Raw genomic sequence first — 22,531 nt, 5'->3', positions numbered from 1 at the left:
TCCTCTATGTAATTCAGTAACAAAACTGAATACAAATGCCAGCATTCTTTATATTCACATGTAAGGTTTCTGTCCATTGGAATCTTGATTAATACGTTCAGGAAGATGGATGGAATGTTGCTAAAAGCAGACCACAAAATGGGAAATAGGCTATATCAAGAGGCTAGGATACAGTCCTTTTCACATAACCAAGGTGGTGTTATGGGGTGAATTGCGTCTCCCCCAAAATTATATGCTGATGTTCTAATCCCTCTAAATTCAGAGTGTGAGTTTATTTGGAAATAAGGTCATTGCTGATGTCATAAATTATTTAACTTAAAGTGAGGTCATTAGGGTGGACCCTAATCCAACATGACTAGTGTTATTATAAGAAGGGAAAATTTGACTACAGACACTCATAAAGGAAAGACAATGTACAGAGGCACAGAGAGAAGATGGTCATCTACAAGCCAAGGAAAGAGGCCTGAGATAGATTCTTCCTCACAGATCCTCAAAAGGAATAAATCCTGCCGACACCTTGACCTCAGATTTCTAGCCTCTAGAACTGTGAGTATTTCATTTTTACCATTTCAGCCACAGTTTATGGTATTTTGTTATGACACTCCTGGCAAACAAACACAGATGGTAACCATCCAAGTCCATAGGCAGTAATCAGCTATTAAAATACATCTATGATATCCTGGTTCTTGGACACTGTATAAGCTGAGTCTCTTTAGCTGACTTGGTGGGGGGAAAAAAGATACAGGATATTTAAGAGAATTGCTCATGTCTTTCTCTTTTGAGTAAACATTTCTACAAGCTAGAAAAAAAAGTTGAAATAAAATATAGCCTGCCAAGAGACAAAGAAGACAATGCAAGACAGATCTGAAGCATTGTTGAGGCAGGACATTTCTCTCTGTAATACACTGAGTCCGGGAGGAATAGCCAAATCCTCTGGCCAGCTAACTAATGACATTACTAGCATCTACAAATACTGGGTAGGCTTTGATGTGAAGTTGTGAAGCTTACATTCAGCCAATTAATATTTTAAGGTTTTTGGATTTCTGAAGAAATATCTTGAGATTCTTCAACAGCTGAAGAAATTCTCAGACCCTCCATCTACTCAATCATAGAGGTGAGGCCAAAACTTATCAGTCTAACAGGGCAATTTTCTCTCAGCTAATGTAGGGATGCTTTTAGCTGGACTCCTATTGATTAATAATTTAACCTGGGATTAATGTCATAATGCTTTGAGTTATATAAGCAATGGGAACAATCAGTCAAGAAGTAGGAGGTCTGGGGCATTGTACATGACTCCCAGGTCCTTCGTTTTCATGTTGGACAAAAACTCTTTGGCCTAGATCATACGTTTAAGTTCTAAAAAGATGTGTGGGTTATTGCATCACACAGCAGGGAACATTTATGTTACAAAAAAATCATTTTATACCGAGGTAATCACCTAGCTTGTGTGATAGTTCTCTGAAGCCATGTACCAGAAAGCTGTAAATTCTAGCATAGTTTGTCATGTGTGATGGTGTTCAGTCATGTCTGACTTTTTGCAACCACATGGACTATGGCCTACCAGGCTCCTCTGTCCATGCAATTTTCCAGATAAGAATACTGGAGTGGGTTGCCATTCCCTTCTCCAAAGGATCTTCCTGACCTAGGGATCAAACCCTCATCTCTTGTGTCTCCTGCATTGGCAGGTGGATTCTTTACCACTAGCACCACCTGGGAAGCCCTGTAGTTTATCATAACCAATAGTGAATCAAGGACATTCTGCAGCAACACTTCATAGATAATGAAACTCTTACTATAAATGTCCTTAATCTTAGGAACTTCCCTGGTGGTCTGGTGGCTAAGACTCTGCACTCCCATTGCAGGGGCCCCAGGTTCAATCCCTAGTCAGGGAACTGGACCCCACATGCCAGACCTGGCATCGTCAAATAAATTAATTTATTTTAAAAATCATATTAAAAATAATCCAAATTTAATAAGATAGATACAGAATAAGACCACCCAAAGAAAGTGAAAACAAATAGTATTTTTACAAAACATATGTAAGTTTTAAATGTATAAGAAAAAGCAAAAGGATAATAAATACAGCATTCTAAAATGATCAGCCCTAGCACTGAAGATCTATGGTATGGCATGGTGACTGTAGTTGATAATTCTGTATTGTATACTTGAAATATGCTGAAGATTGAATCTTAAGTGTTATCACTAAAGATAAAGAAGAAAGAAAGAAAAAAAAAATAAAAGTAATAAATGCCATCAGTCTATTTACCAAAGAGCAAATGTTTCCAAAGGGATTAAAGTAGATTATCTCCTTTCTTTTTTTCAATGTGGGTATCCCTCTGCTTCAAGGGTGCTTAACCAGGAGAGGAATACATTCAAAGCCTGTTGCATTACTATGATGCTCCTTTACCCCAAAGATCGTCTTTGGTGGGCAGAAGACAAGGAAGAAAGGGAATACTTTCAGGTGGTAGAATCTGGGGCAGTTTGGAATAATAATTCGTTTAATAATTCCATTCTCTTTAAGGAAGTGCTTTAGTTCCTTTTATACTCTTCCTGTTGGAAGATGAAAGTTTCAAGTGGTGACTATTATGTGCTATTTTCACTTCTTTTCTGATCGGTTGTTGTTTGAGAGTTACCCAGGTTTCCATACGTAAATAAACACTGGCTACATACAAGGTTGTGCTTAGTCACTCTGTCATGACCAACTCTTTGTGACCCCATAGACTGCAGCCCACCAGGCTCCTCTGTCCATGGGGATTCTCCAGGCAAGAATACTGGAGTGGGTTGCCATGCCCTTCTCCAGGAGATCTCCCCCACCCCGCAGGGATTGAACCCAGGTCTCCCACATTACAGGCAGATTCTTTACCATCTGAGCCACCAAGGAAGCCTGGTGGCTACATACAAAGGTAGTTTATCGCATACTCCAGAATTTTCCTGATTACATATCTAAGCCTAAATGAAAAGATTGCAGATAGCGTGGCCCCCTGGCCTTGGATGGGAATGAAAAGCGATGGATCTGGCTCAGAAATTGCTTCTTTTGTGAGTGTGTTTTGTGTTGCATGTGGAGTGATAGTATCACATAGGGAAAAGTTTAGAATTCTGTGCATTATAAGGTATGTGTGCGTGTATGTGTGTGTGAGTGTGTGTGCATGCACATACATACATGTTAGAAAGTAGAAAATTATGGCTATTATCAGCATTTGATTTATTGTTCCTCAGCTTTTTTTTTTTTTTGGAAACTTTCTTTTTTCCCTGAACATAAGGCTAATCAGTAGCTTGTTCTGTAGTTGTGACAGGCATGACCAATCATAATGCTGAGTTGCCAGAATGACCAAGACAAGGATGAATGGCTGAATACAAGCTCCTGCACATCTTTTTTCCAGCAAGTAGGAGACTCCTTACTTTCTAACTAATTATGAAAAATGTTAAGGAACATTTTGCTTCAAGAAGTAGAAATCCAACCCATAATGGCTTAAACAATAGTTAACACTTTTGGTAGCACTTAATACATGCCAGACAGTGATAAATGCTTTATTTTATGCTAGGACATTTTATTCTCATAACACTCCATGGGACTTCTGATAATTGTTATCATCTTTTGATTAGTCAATTTTCCTAGGCTCTAGTCTCCAGGTACCCAGTAAAACCCTAATTTAGGTATTGTTATGATGGTACTTTGTAGATTCGATTGAAGTTCATAAAGAATATTTGAGAATATTATCCTATATAATTTGTATGGACCTGATGCAATCAACTTAAAAGTCAAAATGAAACCAAGTTCTCATAAGAAGAAAACTTTTTTTTTTTTTTAATCTGTGGAAGAAAGAATTTTAAATATGAGTTTCCTAATTTGGGTTCTGGTTTTCCAGAAATGATTCTCTAATCTTAGAGATTGGATTCAGAGAAACTAAAGATTTTATTGCCAATGTTGAAGAGGTCACTAGTAGCACATGTCATGATGTGGCAATCTAGATACACAAAATATTGCCATGTGGATATGCCTAACCAAATATCAGTAAGAAGTGAGGTTCTGGGTGACCATGTATTTATCACCTTAGAACATTTTAGTCAGGTTGAGGAGTAATCATAGGATTGGCTGATTATTCCTAACTGTGCTATAGAATGGAGGGAAAGAAAATGATGAGCTTAGAGCTTAAATTCTCAACTCAAATCAGGCATAAATGATTAAAAGCTTCTATTACTTCCCTGAAATAACGTATTTTCTCTTGTTGTTAATGGGATCAAGGTGACTTCTGTAACAAAGAAAAACAAGCCAGAGTCTCATCCTGTGAGTGACTGAATTACTGCACAAATTAATTCTCAACTTTACAGAATGTGTTCTATCAAAGTTAGGTCGTTGGAAGGAATGTGAACCTGAAATTTGAAGTGGGTGCATATGGTCAGGTTCCAGTGAAGCTGGGGACATTGAATCTTTAAATTCTGATTGGCCTTCTTAGCCAGTAGACATAGTCTTCTTACCTGAAGAGGTTAAGCCCACCTTTGCCTAAAGCATTTGTAATGGCTTCCCCTGAAGTATTTTCCTTTCAGAGCCCTGCTGATTATCTTCAGGGCCTAACCCTACTATCCCTCTTTGCCTTTTGACATATAAAGACTCAAGTTCTGGCAGGCTCCAAAAAGTGAGGTACAAAGTATAACTTATGAAGTGTTTCCTGTGTATTGCACAAAAACTGCATGGTTTTTCTAACCTTTTTTTCTTGTATAGACATAAGAGAAATACATGTGGTAATGGATATTAATGATGTGGTATCATGGTAATAAGAATATTTTGTTGAATCAGTCCAAGATTATTGGATGAGCCCATTAAGCATAGATTTCAGATGTTTAATTGATTGCCAGAAACATGGACCCAAAGATAGCCTATAACTAAAAGAAGTTGAAATGCTCACATGTCTTGCATACTGTAGAGAAAGGCATCTCAAAGTTTAGGGAAATTGGAATATTAGAGAGCATTTTCCATGTAGGATTTCCTCACCCATCCTGGGAAGTCTCAGAGGACACAACATAATTAAACCATGACTATATATTTAAAAAAAAAAGTCTCAGGGAAGACCCAGTATTCTTAAAAGGTTTCATGGTTGTTATTCTCACTAGGTCAAATATTTACAGGGGAAATTCTACCATCAAATTGAATCCCTTAATGCAATGGGAGTAATGGAAACTCAGGGTTGTAAGACTCAAGTAATGTCACTTAAGTACCAAAGATAAGGTGGGTGTGGCTACCAAAATGAATAGTGGAGCCAAAGCAGTAATCAGAATAGCCTAACTCAGAGACCCATGACACTGGCAAGTTGAGCATGGTTTCCCTAAAACTGAAATAGATGGACAGGATACTATTATTACTTCACCTGTGTAAGTGCCACCACCTGTTACTCTTGATTCACTAACAAAACATTTGCTTTCACTAGTATATACAACAGTTATTACACTGAACTTGAAAGTAAGACAGCACCCTGGCCACTTGGACTCCTCATGCTTCTAAAGGAACAAAGATGAGTGTTACACTACTGGCTGGAGTGAATACCAGGAGTAAATCCAGCTTCACTGGAGGCACAATGTAAGTAAAGAAGAGTTTGGAAAATAGGACATCTCATATCCTGTGTTCTTGCCTGGAAAATCCCATGGACGGAGGAGCCTGGTGGGCTGCCGTCCATGGGGTCGCTAGAGTAGGACACGACTGATCGACTTCACTTTCACTTTTCCCTTTCATGCATTGGAGAAGGAAATGGCAACCCACTCCAGTGTTCTTGCCTGGATAATCCCAGGGATGGGGGAGCCTGGTGGGCTGCCATCCATGGGGTCGCACAGAGTCAGACACGACTGAAGCAACTTAGAAGCAGCAGCAGCATATCCTGTGAGTAAAGCTAACGGAAAACTACAATAATCGCATTTGGGCAGGATTGCTAATGGCTCAGACAACTCAGGAGTGAAAGTCTGTTTGGGTCATGCTATCAGGCGAAGACCCACATAAACAGAGGTGTTTAATAAGTTCGAAAGGACTACAGAGAATGTTACAGTACATGTTTTTTTAAAGTTTATTTTTTTATATACCTTCAAATTCACTTTGAAAATAAAGACAGCTTGAGTCAAAAAACTCAAGTCATTGGCTAAAAATCCTATTACTAGTAATTAGCAGATTGTAGAATATATACCATGATTCCACAATTTCAAAATGTCTCACTTACCTTAAACTGAAATAAAATAATAAATATAATAACATAGTAAAATAAACCAGAAGTTTAAGATTCATGGCACATTAAAAAATAAGAGGTGATAAGCAGAAAAAACATTGTGCGGGGGGAAGAAAAAAAGCATTTTACATGAGTCGATATTGCTATTGGCTGAGTATTAGCAGCTGGAACTGACCAATCATGAATGAAAAAGTGAATGGAAGGCACTACAGGTAATTCAATTCTCCCAGTGGTTTGTCATAATAATCAAAGCATGGGTTTCTATGATGGCTGAATTTAAGAATGAGGACAAACACCAAATTAAAGGAGGCCCCTGTAGGGACTAGAGTCAGACACCTAAATTTCACACATTGCTGATTATATGAACAACATATAGCAAAAGATATTTAGAAGAGAAATGGTAAAACTTCTTAAAGTCAAAGCAGCCTGCAGGCTGCTCCAATTACACTCCAGGATTCAAAACCAAGTACAGTCTTTAAGGTTAAGTCTTTAAGAATTAGGGGCAACAGTGTAGTTATATTATTCAAAGGCAGTAGTGTAAGATTATCAAGAAATTAGCAAGGAGTGGAATTCATATATTTTTAACTACTCATGAAGAAAAGTTAGTGAAAGAAAGTTTATAAATCTATAGAAAAATAAAGGTCTGGAATAGTGTTTTACACTTAGCATTAAGTAGGATTCAACTGTACAAGCCCCTAACCAAACTACTCTCTGACCTTGCAAGACCAACTGAATGCAGGTCATGGTTATGTTATTAAAGTCCCCTGGTCAAAAGGTTTCCAAGGAACTTGAAAGACTGCTGCTGCTGCTGCTGCTGCTAAGTCGCTTCAGGCGTGTCCGACTCTGTGCGACCCCATAGACGGCAGCCCACCAGGCTTCCCCGTCCCCGGGTTTTCCCAGCAAGAACACCGGAGTGGGTTGCCATTTCCTTCTCCAATGCGTGAAAGTGAATTCGCTCAGTCGTGTCCGACTCTAGCGACCCCATGGACTGCAGCCTACAAGGCTCCATCCTCCATGGCATTTTCCAGGCAAGAGTACTGGAGTGGGGTGCCATTGCCTTCTCGGTGAAAGACTGCAGGAAGCTACAATTATGAAATACTATATATTCATATGGGGTTTCCCTGGTGGCTTAGTCGGTAAAGAATCCAAACTTTCCAAGGAACTTGAAAAACTGCTGCTGTTGCTGCTGCTGCTGCTGCAAAGTCGCTTCAATCGTGTCCGACTCTGTGCGACCCCATAGACAGAAGCCCACCAGGCTCCCCCGTCCCTGGGATTCTCGAGGCAAGAACACTGGAGTGGGTTGCCATTTCCTTCTCCAATGCATGAAAGTGAAAATGAAGTCGCTCAGTCGTGTCCGACTCTGCAACCCCAAGGACTGCAGCCCACCAGGCTCCTCTGTCCATGCAGGAAGCTACAATTATGAAGTACCATGTATTCATATGGGCTTCCCTGGTGGCTTAGTCGGTAAAGAATCTGCCTGCAATGCGGGCGACCTGGGTTCAATCCCTGGGTTGGGAAAATCCCCTGTATCCCCATGGCAACCCACTCCAGTATTCTTGCTTGGAGAATCCCCATGGACAGAGAAGCCTGGCAGTCTACAATCCATAGAGCTGCAAAGATTCAGATATAACTGAGCAACTAACCAAACATATGTATTCTCTCCAGTTGCTTGGATACAAATGTTTCTTTGAAATGTTTGCTGACTGCTTCTCTGTGATTTTAGCATACAACAAAATCCATTATCCACATAGTATTAATTTCCCAGTAAATTGCTATCTTTATACTTTTTTAAACATATTTTTCTAACAGATATGCTATTGAAAGCAATGACAAAACAATTAAAAAAGAGCTTGTATATTAAGAATCAAAGCTTCAAGGATTTTAAGTTTATAAATTCTTTTACCTTTCATAACATTTTAATAAGGTAACCACAATCATATTTCCATTTAAAATAACTCTAAGTAACTTTCCTAAGATCACAAGCTAATGTGGCAGAACCAGAATCTTAAAGCCACATGCTCTGAGTTCCAAAGGTTCTGTTTTTCAACTTTATCGCATCAGTAATCATTTTTCAAACAAGATATTAATAATACTGTTAAGATTAAGGCATTCATGAAAAGATTTTATTAAAGCTGATAATCTTATTCAGGAAGCATAAACGGACATTTACATGAGAGCTTTGTTTTATTGAATAGCCATGTACCATTATGGAAAATCCAAAGATGACACTCCAGCTCCTAGGTTCCCATCAGTGACTTAAACACAAATATCTCATTTTGTTTGTATTAACTAAAATAAAGGGACATTATTTACCCCTGATGATACTGAGAAAATGAATGGTGAGTGTCTCAGTGGAAGATCATTTGGATACAATAAATGAAACAATCAGGCTGACTTAATAAAAGCATTTCCTTCTGAAAAACACAAGGACATATATTACAAGCAAGATTCTTCAGGCTGAGAATAAAAAATAAAAGCAGCCTTTAAGTCATAGAGCATCTTTTCCTCATTTTCACCTTCTGACTTTTCATTTATGATCGTCCTCTGCCTTTTAGTTTCATTTTTCTTTTCTCCATGGCACCAGCTTTTTCCACTTTGCTGGGCACATAGTAGAAGACATATGTCGCTCATCTTGGGGTCAAACATCCCTAACTTAAGGAATTAGCAAAGACTGATACAATTGCAAGTATCCAAAAAAAGAGGTTTTTGTTGTTGGTTTTGCTTGGTTTGGAGTCTTCTACAAGACATATGTTTTGTTTGTCAGTGTCTATCTCTTATCCAATCAGTTACGACTGGGCAAATAGAGTTTCATGGTAAAAACATGGCTCCCTAGAATCACTCGAAAGGGCTAAGACAAAGAATGGTTAAGCCTGGAAAATAATTGGATGTTAGTGATTTATTTCAAAATTAATTCTTTTTTTTTACATTTATTTATTTATTTATTTTTTTACTTTACAATATTGTATTGGTTTTGCCATACATCAACATGCATCCGCTGCAGGTGTACATGTGTTCCCCATCCTGAACTCCCCCCCACCTCCCTCCCCATCCTTCTGGCTCATCCCAGTGCACCAGCCCCAAGCTTCCTGTATCCTGCTTCGAACCTGGACTGGCGATTCGTTTCTTATATGATATTATACATGTTTCAATGACATTCTCCCAAATCATCCCCTCCCGCCTCTCTCCCACAGAGAGAGTCCAAAGACTATTCTATACAGCTGTGTATCTTTTGCTGTCTCGCATACAGGGTTGTCGTTACCATCTTTCTAAACTCCATATATATTCATTAGTATACTGTATTGGTGTTTTTCTTTCTGGCTTACTTCACTCTGTATAACAGGCTCCAGTTTCATCCACCTCATTAGAACTGATTCAAATGTATTCTTCTTAATGGCTGAGTAATACTCCATTGTGTATATGTACCACATCTTTCTTATCCATTCATCTGCTGATGGGCATCTAGGTTGCTTCCATGTCCTGGCTATTATAAACAGTGCTGCAATGAACATTGGGGTACACGTGTCTCTTTCAATTCTGGTTTCCTCGGTGTGTATGCCCAGCAGTGGGATTGCTGGGTAGATGCTGAAATTGTATACAAATTCAGAACTCTCTATGTAAACTGATCTACTACCTTGTTGAAGATATATGACAAAAAATAAGGTATATGATGATATTCATCTTAAAGAAACAAACAAATTTTAAAGTACTTCACAGCTGTTATTATATTTCCTTCTTTTAAATATATCCAGAAGTCTGTGAAATTAATCTGAGGGGATATTTCAGAAATATTTCCCACTGTGTACCAAAGTTTCCCATTGTACTTTAATGTACATTTTCTTACTCCTTACCAGTTGTAATAAAATTAGTGCTTTCAGGGACCAAGAATACAAGATAAATAATTGAATCAGTCTGTTGTAACACAACTAGGAATACCCCCAAGCTTATTACAATTCCAATTAAATTCACTAAAATGTATTTTATCTATATAGTCAATTAAATAGGAGAGAAAGAAAGGTAGGAATGTAATAAAACATAAAAATAATATTGTAAAGCAAGATAGATGCATGAACATCCAATGTTGACATATATGTTCTAAGTTTCTATCAATCTAAAATAAAAAAAGATAAGTTGAAGTCATAGAAATGGACAATAGAATTTCAGTAGTGTTTACCAGGGGTTCGGAGTGAGGGTAGAAGATGGGGAGATGGGAAAGGCTGGTCAAAGATTTCAAGTTATAAGATGAATGCATTTTGGGAATCCAATGTTCAGCCTAATGACTATACTTAATAATATCATGCTGTGTAGTTGAAATTTTCTGAGAGTACAACTCAAGTTTTCTCATCATTACAAAAAAAAATTTTTTTTGAAAAGAAGTAACCACATGAGATAATGAATCTGTTAATTAACCTGATTGTGCTACTCATTTCACAAAGTATACATATGTCAAATCATCATGGTGTTACACTTTAAATATATACAAATTTATTTGTAACTTACATCTCACCTAAAATAAATGTTATATAAATTTTAAAATAGTATAACAGCCTGACAGGAAAATATTATTTTATTTTCCATGTTTATGAAATGAATATGTTCAAGGTGAGAAAGAGACATATACACCTATAGCTTTATTTTTTTTTCCTCAGAATCACACAAGCACATAATATGGCAAAAGAAACAAAAGGCACTGTGGAAAAATTAGATCCCAGGGCTAGAACTGCCTTATGGTAAATATAATGAACAATAAAGTAAATTGCATTAAATTATTTATTTATTTCAGTATAATGGAAGGGATGTAATTTGAAAGAGGTATATAGCTATGACCCTTCAACAGCATTTTTTTTTTAATGATATAAATGTGGTTCAGTTAGATTTGATAAAGACTGGTGGAAGCACACAGTTATCATGTTTTAACTTTTCTGGAAATGGAAATATTTAATAATTTATAGATGAAGTAAAAACCATTAAATTCATACAATATTTATGGCATAATGATTTTCAATATAATTTTTGTCATATTTATTTATATAGTTTCAACTTCATGTTTATTTGATAGACTAAAATGAAACTGAGAAAACCATTTTATGACTTAATGAATCTGTCAATTAATCTTCTGACCTTCTTTTATTCCTCATAAAACTGCTCATTTCAGTTAGTTACCAACTTGATCTAGAGTCTACCCATCATTTTTCTCCCTTTCTGCTGAATTTTCTTTTTATTTATAGCAGTTTTACATAGATGGAGAAAAAGTGATCCAAACATATTCATATCCAATCCATCTTTATTGAGTGCTCAAAATGGCATATTGTGTTTGGTGATTCTGCATGAAACTTCACACATGTTTTCAAAAGCCAGTGAAAGATGATAAAAAAAAATCATATGCAAGTATCAATATGTAATATTTCCAATAATAAATCATTCACTAGTCCTATAGGGCTATTTTTGCATATGTAGTCTACAAGAGCAATTATGAGAAATGAATTCTGGTTGGTGTGTGCAGATTACATGGGAAAGATTAGAAACAGTATCAAAAAATTATGTAATAATATTTTCCTCTTTAAAATGGCAGGACGTCAAAGGGAAAGTTTAAACACATTTGAATAAATAGTAAAAGGAGCTTATAATATGTTACAGAGCTAAATTTAATTCTACTAATTTGAAATATTGCTTTGAATGATGAACTAAGAAGACCTCTCACTGGCCATTTAAAAGAAGTGAAGTGTTCAGGATGGGGAACACATGTATACCTGTGGCGGATTCATTTTGATATTTGGCAAAACTAATACAATTATGTAAAATTTAAAAATAAAATAAAGTTAAAAAAAAAAAAAAGAAGTGAAGTGAAGTGAAATGGAAGTCGCTCAGTTGTGTTCGACTCTTTGAGACCCCATAGACTATACAGTCCATGGAATTCTCTAGGCCAGAATACTGGAGTGGGTAGCATTTCCCTTCTCCAGGGGATCTTCCCAACCCAAGGACTGAACCCAGGTCTCCTGCATCACAGGCGGATTCTTTACCAGCTGAGCCACATTTAGCTGGTGTGTATCAAAAATTTAATGTTAACAGACAAGACCTTTATATTTTCAGAACTTTTAGTGAACTCCAGAAGTTCCTATAACCATCTTTCCTCTATTTAAATGCAATTGCCCCATTTCATATTGAGATGTCAGGGGCCCACTCATTAAATACATTGTACACTGCTAATAGGCTCCTTTTTAATTAAGGTTTCTCTGCATTGGAAGATTAAGAGTTCATGGACAGCATACCCAGGGGAAATTGTCTGATTGTGTTATCTAGCACCAAAATTCAACACTTTTTTTAATAGAGTGAATAAAAAAAGAACCGTGATCTTAAAAAATTCAACTTAACCCATTAATATTACTGTATCTTCTGTAATTTTTCTTCCTTGCAATTACCTAGTCCTGGTAAATTACATATTATCTCCAAACTTCTTATTACAGAAAAGGGCTCTGTGGTTTCTTGCTTTGATTTACCTAAACATTTCAATTACTGTCTGGAAAAAAATGAGAAACACAAAGGGAATCTAAATTATTTTAATATTTAGGAACAATAGGGATTTTATAATAATTACAACAGAAATAATATTCCTAGTTGGTGCTAAAAGTTAATGAGAACTTTTTATCAATCAGTGAGCTAGTTGCTTTGCATTTTTGACTGACTTAATCCTTATAAAAATCTTATTCACTTGAAGTAGCTATTACACATATTTTATATAGAAAGATACACTGCTCTTAAGTGTGGAGCTAAAAATGAAATCCATACGTTTTGTCTTCTAGGGCTGCATTCTTAATTTTACTGTTATATCTTACTCTTTTCTTCAGTCCATTCAAATTTTGGTGAGCCTGTTACTAAACCAACACTTGGGTCCACTCACTGGCCCATGTGCACAGTAAAGCCAACCTACGGACACCAGGTTGTGGTGAAGGAGAATTCAGCAACTATTGTAAAGTGCCATACAAGGAGTCCTGGACAGCTAGTGCTCATAAAACTGAAATTCCCATGATGAATTTCAGCAAAGCATTTGTAAGAGCCAGGTGAGGGAAGGAAGTCCCAAGGTATATGATCAGCTTGTGCACAATTCTCTGATTGGTTAATGGTGAGATAATAGGTCAATGTTACGTTCAGTTCAGTTCAGTCCCTTAGTCGTGTCCGACTCTTTGTGACCCCCATGGACTGCAGCATGCCAGGCCTCCCTGTCCATCACCAACTCCCAGAGTTTACTCAAACTCATGTCCATTGAGTCAGTAATGCCATCCAACCAGTGTCACAGGAGTTAACATTATCAACCCTTAGACTCCAATAGGTCTGGAGTCTACATGCTCACGGTCATCACCTAGTTAATTTCTTCCATTTGACGGCAGTTTTAGCATCTATAAAACAAGTCAGGAAAAGTGCATCAGATAACATTACCTAGGTCCTTGAAAATGGACCTATACCAGAGGATGGAAGCGGGGTCTCTCATGGGAAGGTCCCATTGGGTTCAACTTAGTTACAAACTGAAAGTCAAACCTACATTATCGAGGCTTCCCCAATTGCTCAGGAGTAAGGAATCCACCTGCAACGCAAGACACACAGGTTCAATCCCTGGGTCAGGAAGATCCCTTGAAGGAAGAAATGGGAACCCACTCTGATATTCGTGCCTCAAAAATCCCATGGACAAAAGAGCCTGGAAGGCTAGAATCCATGGGGTGACAAAGAGTGAGACAGGACTGAGCAGGATCACTACCCTGGTCTTGATAAAGGCAAAAATCTCATGGCAGTGGAGGGGTGGACTTATTTTCTCCATACAGATTGTTTTACAGTTGCAAGATTTAGGTTAGAATAGGGATATGGGGTGCAAAATAGGGATATGGGGTTACAGGAAGTGGTGGCTGGAAGAACCACATGGAGGGCAAACAGAGGAAAGGAAAAAGCCTGCGAAAAGAGAGACTGCAGGCCCAGAGTGAGACCCTTCCTCAGGAAAGTACACCTGACATGTCCCTTTCCCTGATTAGCTTCGGGCATATGTCCTATTTACATTCCCTTCTCTGATTAGCCCAGGGTACAAGCTCTACTTATAGGGAAAGTAGCCAATTAAGCCCTAGGAACTGCCAAGGGAAAAGGAGAAAAAGTATAAAGTGGGAAGGCATAACAGATCTCTCCACTCCTATAGGGGTTGGTCCACTCTCACATCTCGAGAGTGTATTGTCTGCTTCCTGCTTAATAAATCATGCCTGCGACTTCACTTTCACTTTTCACTTTCATGCATTGGAGAAGGAAATGGCAACCCACTCCAGTGTTCTTGCCTGGAGAATCCCAGGGACAGGGGAGCCTGGTGGGCTGCCGTCTATGGGGTCGCACTTAGCTGCAGCAGCTTGAGCTGTACTGGTCCATCATTTAGATTTCAATTCTTTACTACAATGAGACAAAAATCAAGGAAGAAAAACCAACCAGACACAAGGAGAAATCACAGTCTAACAATGGAGAAGTTAAAGATACCTTGAAAGTGAAAGTGAAGTTGCTCAGTCGTGCTTGACTCTTTGCGACCCCATGGACTGTAGCCTACCAGGCTTCTCCATTCATGGGGTTTTCCAGGTAAGAATACTGGAGTGGGTTGCCATTTCCAGGTCTCCCGCATTGTAGGCAGATGCTTTACCCTCTGAGCCACCAATGAAAGATACCTTCACCAGACGACCAAAATGAATGTCAGCAAAAGAACAGATAAACATTATTGCTTCTGAATGTCTCACCCCGAGAATGACATAATGATATGTATGAAGCATTTTGTTTGAGGATAGAAAACCTGAAGAAAATAAGTAGAATTTATGAACAAACACAAAATGAGACACATTTAATGCAAAAAGAAGATGGGTTTATTATTTTTAAAAGTTAATCTCAAACAAGACCAAGAAGACTAATAGACTATTTTGAATTTAAGGAAAATAAAGAGAATTAAAGAGAAAAGACTGTATTTGATTTTAGACTTTATCCTCTAATGAAGGAAAATAATTAGAAAATATTACTTGAATAATTGACAAAAAATGGAATAGGGACAACTGATTAGGTAAAAGTAACCAGGAGACAGACTAACTAAAATCGGTCACATGGGTGTCCAATGCCTAAGTAACTGATCCCCCAAGGAAGACACTTTGCTTTTCCAATTGCGTCTTAGAACTAGTTTCTCAATTTCTAAAAATAAAACTTGGTAAGATTTTGATACTGCATTATCCTATTACTATGTTGCTCAATTCAATTTGCTAATATTTTATTAAAAACATTTGCATTTATATCTATAATACATAGGATGTTGGTTGTAGATTTCTGTTGTGCTTTATTCTCACAATTTTTTGTTTATTTATTTGTTTTGGTATAGGGTAACACTGGCCTAATAAAATGAGTTAAGAAGTACTTTTTCTCATTTTCTGAAGGAATTCATAAAGAATATTTTTCTTTCTTAAATGTTTAGTAAAATTAATCAGTTAAACTTTCAGGACATAGAGTTTTCTTTAAGGAAAACTTATTACAAATAATAATTAAATTTATATGTATAGCTTTTCAAGTCACTAATTTTTGTTGAGCTGAGGTTTTTGGAAGAATTTGTCTAATACATTTAAATTATCAATTTTATTAATACGTGAACTGTGAACTTCCAGATGTTCAAGCTGGTTTTAGAAAAGGCAGAGGAACCAGAGATCAAATTGCAAACATCCGCTGGATCATGGAAAAAGCAAGAAAGTTCCAGAAAAAACATCTATTTCTGCTTTATTGACTATGCCAAAGCCTTTGACTGTGTGGATCACAACAAACTGTGGAAACTTCTGAAAGAGATGGGAATACCAGACCACCTGACCTGCCTCTTGAGAAATCTGTATGCAGGTCAGGAAACAGCAGTTAGAACTGGACACGGAACAACAGACTGGTTCCAAATAGGAAAAGGAGTATGTCAAGGCTGTATATTGTCACCCTGCTTATTTAACTTATATGAAGAGTACATCATGAGAAACGCTGGGCTGGAAGAAGCACAAGCTGGAATCAAGATTGCTGGGAGAAATATCAGTAACCTCAGATATGCAGATGACACCACCGTCATGGCAGAAAGTGAAGAGGAGAGTGAAAAAGTTGACTTAAAACTCAACATTCAGAAAACTAAGATCATGATATCTGGTCCCATCATTTCATGGAAAATAGATGTGGAAACAGTGAAAGACTTTATTTTTGGGGAGGCTCCAGAATCACTGCAGATGGTGACTGCAGCCATGAAATTAAAAGACGCTTGCTCCTTGGAAGAAAAGCTATGACAAACCTAGACATATTAAAAAGCAGAGACATTACTTTGCCAACAAATGTATGTCTAGTCAAAGCTATGATTTTTCCAGTAGTCATGTATGGATATAAGAGTTGGACATAAAGAAAACTGAGCACCAAGAATTGATGCTTTTGAACTGTGGTATTGGAGAGACTCTTGAGAGTCCTTTGGACAGCAAGGAGATACAACCAGTCCACCCTAAAGGAAATCAGTCCTCAATATTCATTGGAAGGACTGATGCTGAAGCTGAAACTCCAATACTTTGGCCACCTGAGGCAAAAAAATGACTCATTGGAAAAGACTCTTATACTAGGAAAGATTGAAGGCTGGAGAAGGGGATGACAGAGGATGAAGTGGTTGGATGGCATCATCAGCTCAATGAACATGAGTTTGAGTAAACTCCGGGAGTTGGTGACGGACAGGGAAGCCTGGCATGCTGCAGTCCATGGGGCACAAAGAGTAGCACGCGACTGATTAACTGAACTGAACTAAACTGAGGAGCTTCCATGCCATAGTGTTTTTCACAGCATCTGCTGCTGCTGCTGCTGCTAAGTCGCTTCAGTCGTGTCTGACTCTGTGCGACCCCATAGACGGCAGCCCACCAGGCTTCCTGTCCCTGGGATTCTCCAGGCAAGAACACTGGAGTGGGTTGCCATTTCCTTCTCCAATGCATGAAAGTGAGAAGTGAAAGGGAAGTCGCTCAGTCTTGTCCAACTCTTAGGGACCCCATGGACTGCAGCCTACCGGGGTCCTCAGTCCATGGGACTTTCCAGGCAAGAGTACTGGAGTGGGGTGCCATTGCCTTCTCCTATATCACCTTAAATTTCTGGGAAGAGTCTATAAGGTTTCAAATTTTTCTTGATTCTCATCAATACTTGTTATTTTCTGCTGTTGTTATTTTATAGTAACTGTTTAGCAGGTTTCAGGTAGTATTTCTTCACAGTTTTTAATGGGTTTTTCTAATATCTCTACATGGGTCTATTGATAATGCAAACATCTTTAATGAAATGCTTATTCAAGTTATTTGCTCATTCTAGAGTCAGATTATTTTCTTGTTGTTGAGTTTTAAATGTGGTTTGTACATTCTGGATATAGTCCCTTATCAGTTACATGGTATACAAATATTTTCTCACATTCTGAAGACTCTACATAATGCACAAAAGCTTTTCTTTTTTTTAATTTTTATGAAGCTAAATTTGTCCATTTTCTCTTTTGTCATCTCTGTCTTTGTTGTCATATCCAAGAAATCATTGTGAAATCAATGTAGTGAATCTTTTGCCTTATGTTCTATGCTAAATGTTTTATAGTTCTTATCTCTTAACTTTAAACCTTCCATCCATTATGAGTCAACTTTTTCATATTGTGCTTAGTACAAGTCCAACTTCATTCTTTTGTATGTGAATATCCTGTTTTCCCAGAACTTTATGTTGAAGAGACTGTCCTTTCTCCATTGAATTATCTTGACATCCTTATTGAAATCTTTTGACCATATATGTGAATTTTCTAAGTATCTCATGATCTATGAACAAAGATTTATCTACATGTTCGTTCCCATTTTGGATTTTTTTTTCCCATTATCTTTCGTCCCTAATTTTTTTTCTCTCATAACTGCTTAGTTGTTATTGATTTTTTAAAATTTATTTTGTTTGTCTGTTTTACCTTGGCTGGCTTATAACACCTTCAAGGAGTCTGTGGGTTAAACACATCCTCCAGCCCCTTCCCTGCAGCTTCCTTAATCCCCATGGTGTAACATCTGATATGGGTGTTTAGTAGCTGAACCATTTCAAACTTGTAAATTCCAGTCCTCATTTTTTAAATAAAATTCAGTCAATTTTGCTTATTTCTGTTTCTGTTTTCCTCTATAAATTATGATACACTCAATTCTGGTGTTTTGCTTTGTTCTTTTTTCTTCCTTACCAAGTATTCTCTTATAATATTATTTACATAAAATAAGTTTAATTTGTGCTTTAAAAATCCTAGATATTTAAATCAGTTATATTCTACTTGACTTTTAGAATTATTTTTGCCCAAATCAATATATTAGTAATATCCCACAAAGCTTAAACTTAGTTTAAACATTTAAAACATTGTCACTATAATGAATTTATTTTTATATTCTTAAAATAGGTGAAAACTATAAAAACTGGTCTAGAATCAGCAAAGAAATAGAAAAGACAAGGAAAAAACATAGAAAGAAGCCTCAAAAGAGGCTGGAAATTTACATTAGATTTTTCAGTGTACCTTTTTTTCCCACACACAAAAAATTGTTATTTGCTTTTGATGCATCCATTTATTTAAAAAAAAGTTATTGAGTATCTTTCATGTGTGATATTCTAAATATTGGGAATGGCATGGCAAACAATACAATAAGATCACTTCTCACATCCTTGCTTGATGTGCTAGCAGAGGAAGCAATTAAAAACCAATTAAACATGTAAATATAAAGATTTCCATTTAAATTCTATAAATAAAATTAAACAAGTGAGGGTTCAAGATGGGGAACACATGTATACCTGTGGTGAATTCATTTCGATATATGGCGAAACCAATACAATATTGTAAAGTTAAAAATAAAATAAAATTTAAAGCCATGTTAAAAAAAATAATAATAAAGACAATTTCTGATAAAAAAAAAACACAAGTGAATGGAATAAATCAGCAGAGGTGGGAAAGATCATCTTATTAAAGCTAAAATATAGCAAATTGGCATTTCTTTGAGGAATTCAGATAGCCACCACATGACTAGAAGTCAAATATCAAGTTATTCAAAGATTCAAGGGAAAAAACCTCACAGCTCAGTCAGTAAGTACAAAGGTTCTGAGGTAGGACTGTGCTTTCTATAGTCAAGGAACTGAAAGAAAAAAATGTTGCTTAAATATAATTAAAGTGGAAAAGAATGTAATTAAGTGAAATTAGAGTACTGAAGACTGATAGGAATATCTTAATTTTCTGAAGGTCATTTTAAAGAAACAGAAGTCATTGGAAGAATTTTAGACAGATAGGATGTGATTTGATTTCCAATTAAATAAGGTTATTCTGATCTCTAGATAGTCATTAGAAAGCAAAAGTGCAAAGAGAATAACTTTTGACAAAATAATGTTATGTTGGTGGGATAACAAAGTAGGTTTAGGTGAGAAAGAAAGAAAAACAGCTGGTTGTTGATAAAAGCAAAATAAGTCAAGTAAACAGTTTACTGTCATATGTTATAAAAGAGGGCAGTTTTACAACTATTAGCCACAAATTTTCTGGTAACCATTAAGTTACATAGATAAATCTGAGATTTGAAAGAAAATTATTGACTCAGACTTATATGTTGTAACATTACCAATAAATATTTCATATCATTCCATTATTTTGTACATATTCAAAGACTTGAAATGTTCTAAATATTAATTTTTCTATAGCATTTTAATTATATAATTTTGTAAACATGTGTCTTCTCACAAAACATATAAGGAATTATAATATTCAATTATTTAAAAGTTATCTGTGTTAATAGGAGGTATTTTTATATTAATATTATGATGACCTTGGAACTAATGTAGTTAGAAGATAGAAAAAATGGGCTTTTATAAAATATTTTGAAATTTGTTATTTCCTTCAATTCCCATCAATTTCTCACCAAATTAGCTATACAAATGCCATTTAATGCAACTCTATTTTATCCTTAATTTTCTGATACTGGTCAGTTTGGGGACATATTGGCAAACAGTTTTGAGAATCCAGGATTAATGTTCATCAAATGATATATTATTCAAATAATAAAGGAAGATCTTAAGTTATGAGATTTCAAATAAGTTCTTAAGTACATATGATACCAAACCTATGTGGAATTAATGAGTTCCCTAAGGCCAGGATCATTTTATCTAATTCCCAAGTCCTAAATCCCTTAAATTTGAAACGCTTTATCTTTCAAAAGTTATGACACCCATTTTTTTCCCACTATTACAAGATATTCACATTTTACTATCATTTTCATGAAACAAGTTTGAAAAGTCTTTGTGATAAAAAGTAACAATTTTTTAAAAAGATATTCCTGAGTTCTTTGAAAACAATCTATTTATTATTAGAATTGACACAGTTACTTCTTAGATTGGTATTCAGAGTGCAGTTGAGTCTGGATGAATTGGGACATTGCCAGTTTGTCAGTGGAAGTAATATGAATTGTTCATGGAAATAAGTCAGCAGCATATGATCAATGGAAATCTCAAAGCACTTGATTTTATCATTAAATACTTTCACTTAATAAAATGCTCATTGGAATGAAATAAATAACACTATTTTGTGGAAGATAATGTTCATTGTCAAGACATAATGGATAGAACTCAAATATATGCGTTGTGAACAGGTTTTTCCTGTTCAGAAAGCAAAATAGAATGGAAGAATATGTGGAAAATTAAAAGACTGTAGCTATTGTAGCAAAATTGAAAGATAATTTAAGATAACACTGACTCATATATTAACCATTTCAATTCTTAGTAGTAAATAAAAGTAAATTACAGGATTGAAAGTTGAAAACTAGGGGAACGTTTCACTATTTTAGAAGAGTCCAAGAAGGAGAATCTTAGAATTAATCTTTGAAATGTGTCTGTATATGGTTCATTTGTGTGCATATGTATAAAATTAATCAATTACTGTATGTAATAATTGTTATTCTCCCTGGAAAACATTGTATAATAAGCTCTTTCTTTTTCCAAATTATTGCCATTAATTCTTCCTATTATTTCAATGCATTATTTCACCCATGTATTATAAACATATATAGACTGGAAACAGACATTTATATTAATATAATTCAATATTTCCCCTATTAGCTCTTTTATTCACTCAAGTTTATTATGTATGATTCAGCTAACTATTCTCCAGGCTATTTATGTCAGTGAGTCACTTATATCTTCCCTTTAGGCTCCTTTTCTTATCTGTATTTGAGTGAGAGTCCTTCTAAATGGAATTCTAGAGGCATAATTCTAAAAATAAACTAAAGAACCATCTCTGAAGCATTTTGGACAAAGGAGCATGTTTCTTATTTTAAAAGACCTTCAGAATCTTCTCTCGAATTTTTTGCTAACTTATGAAAGCATTCGTATTGTTTCCATTCCATTCAGACTAGGCAAACTTTCAAAAACATCATAAGCATATATGTAAAACGCATCCATGTTAACATCATAAGTGAATTTAGTCCTTGAATACATGTATTTTTGTACAGCTTTCCTCAAACTAGATTCTTGATAAAAATCTATATCGCTGACTTCTTTTTTAATAACTGTTAAATAACAAAATGTATGACTCTAGCCTACATGAAATTAATTCAAATTCAAAAATACAACTTTTCAAAGTGTAACTTACAAAATTAGTTTAAAATAAATTACAAAAAAGTTCTTGATAAGAAAAAAAATTAAACTGAAAGCTCTTTCTATATAATTCAAATAATTAAACCATTTTAGGCAATGAAAATCAGTATCCTTTCAATGATTTCGAACAACAACTTAGACATCTAGGCAATCCGTGTAACCCACCAATCTGTCGGTAGCATTATCCTAGCAAAAATAATGGAGTGGCTTGCCATTTCCTCCTCCAGGGGACCCATTTTCCTGACACAAGTTTCAAACCATGTCTCCTGCATTACAGACAGATTCTTTACCTGCTGAGCAATCCGGGAAACCCATATATATGGAAACTACACACACACACATCAGATCAGATCAGTCGCTCAGTCCTGTCCAACTCTTTGCGACCCCATGAATCACAGCACGCCAGGCCTCCCTGTCCATCACCAACTCCCGGAGTTGACTCAGACTCATGTCCATCGAGTCAGTGATGCCATCCAGCCATCTCATCCTCTGTCGTCCCCTTCTCCTCCTGCCCCCAATCGCTCCCAGCATCAGAGTCTTTTTCAATGAGTAAACTCTTTGCATGAGGTGGCCAAAGTACTGGAGTTTCAGCTTCAGCATCAATCCTTCCAAAGAAATCCCAGGGCTGATCTCCTTTAGGATGGACTGTTTGGATCTCCTTGCAATCC

The sequence above is a fragment of the Bison bison genome, unplaced genomic scaffold (assembly GCF_000754665.1).
Source record: "Bison bison bison isolate TAMUID 2011002044 unplaced genomic scaffold, Bison_UMD1.0 scf7180017864538, whole genome shotgun sequence".
NCBI lineage: Eukaryota > Metazoa > Chordata > Mammalia > Artiodactyla > Bovidae > Bison > Bison bison.
This window is presented reverse-complemented; position numbering follows the sequence as displayed.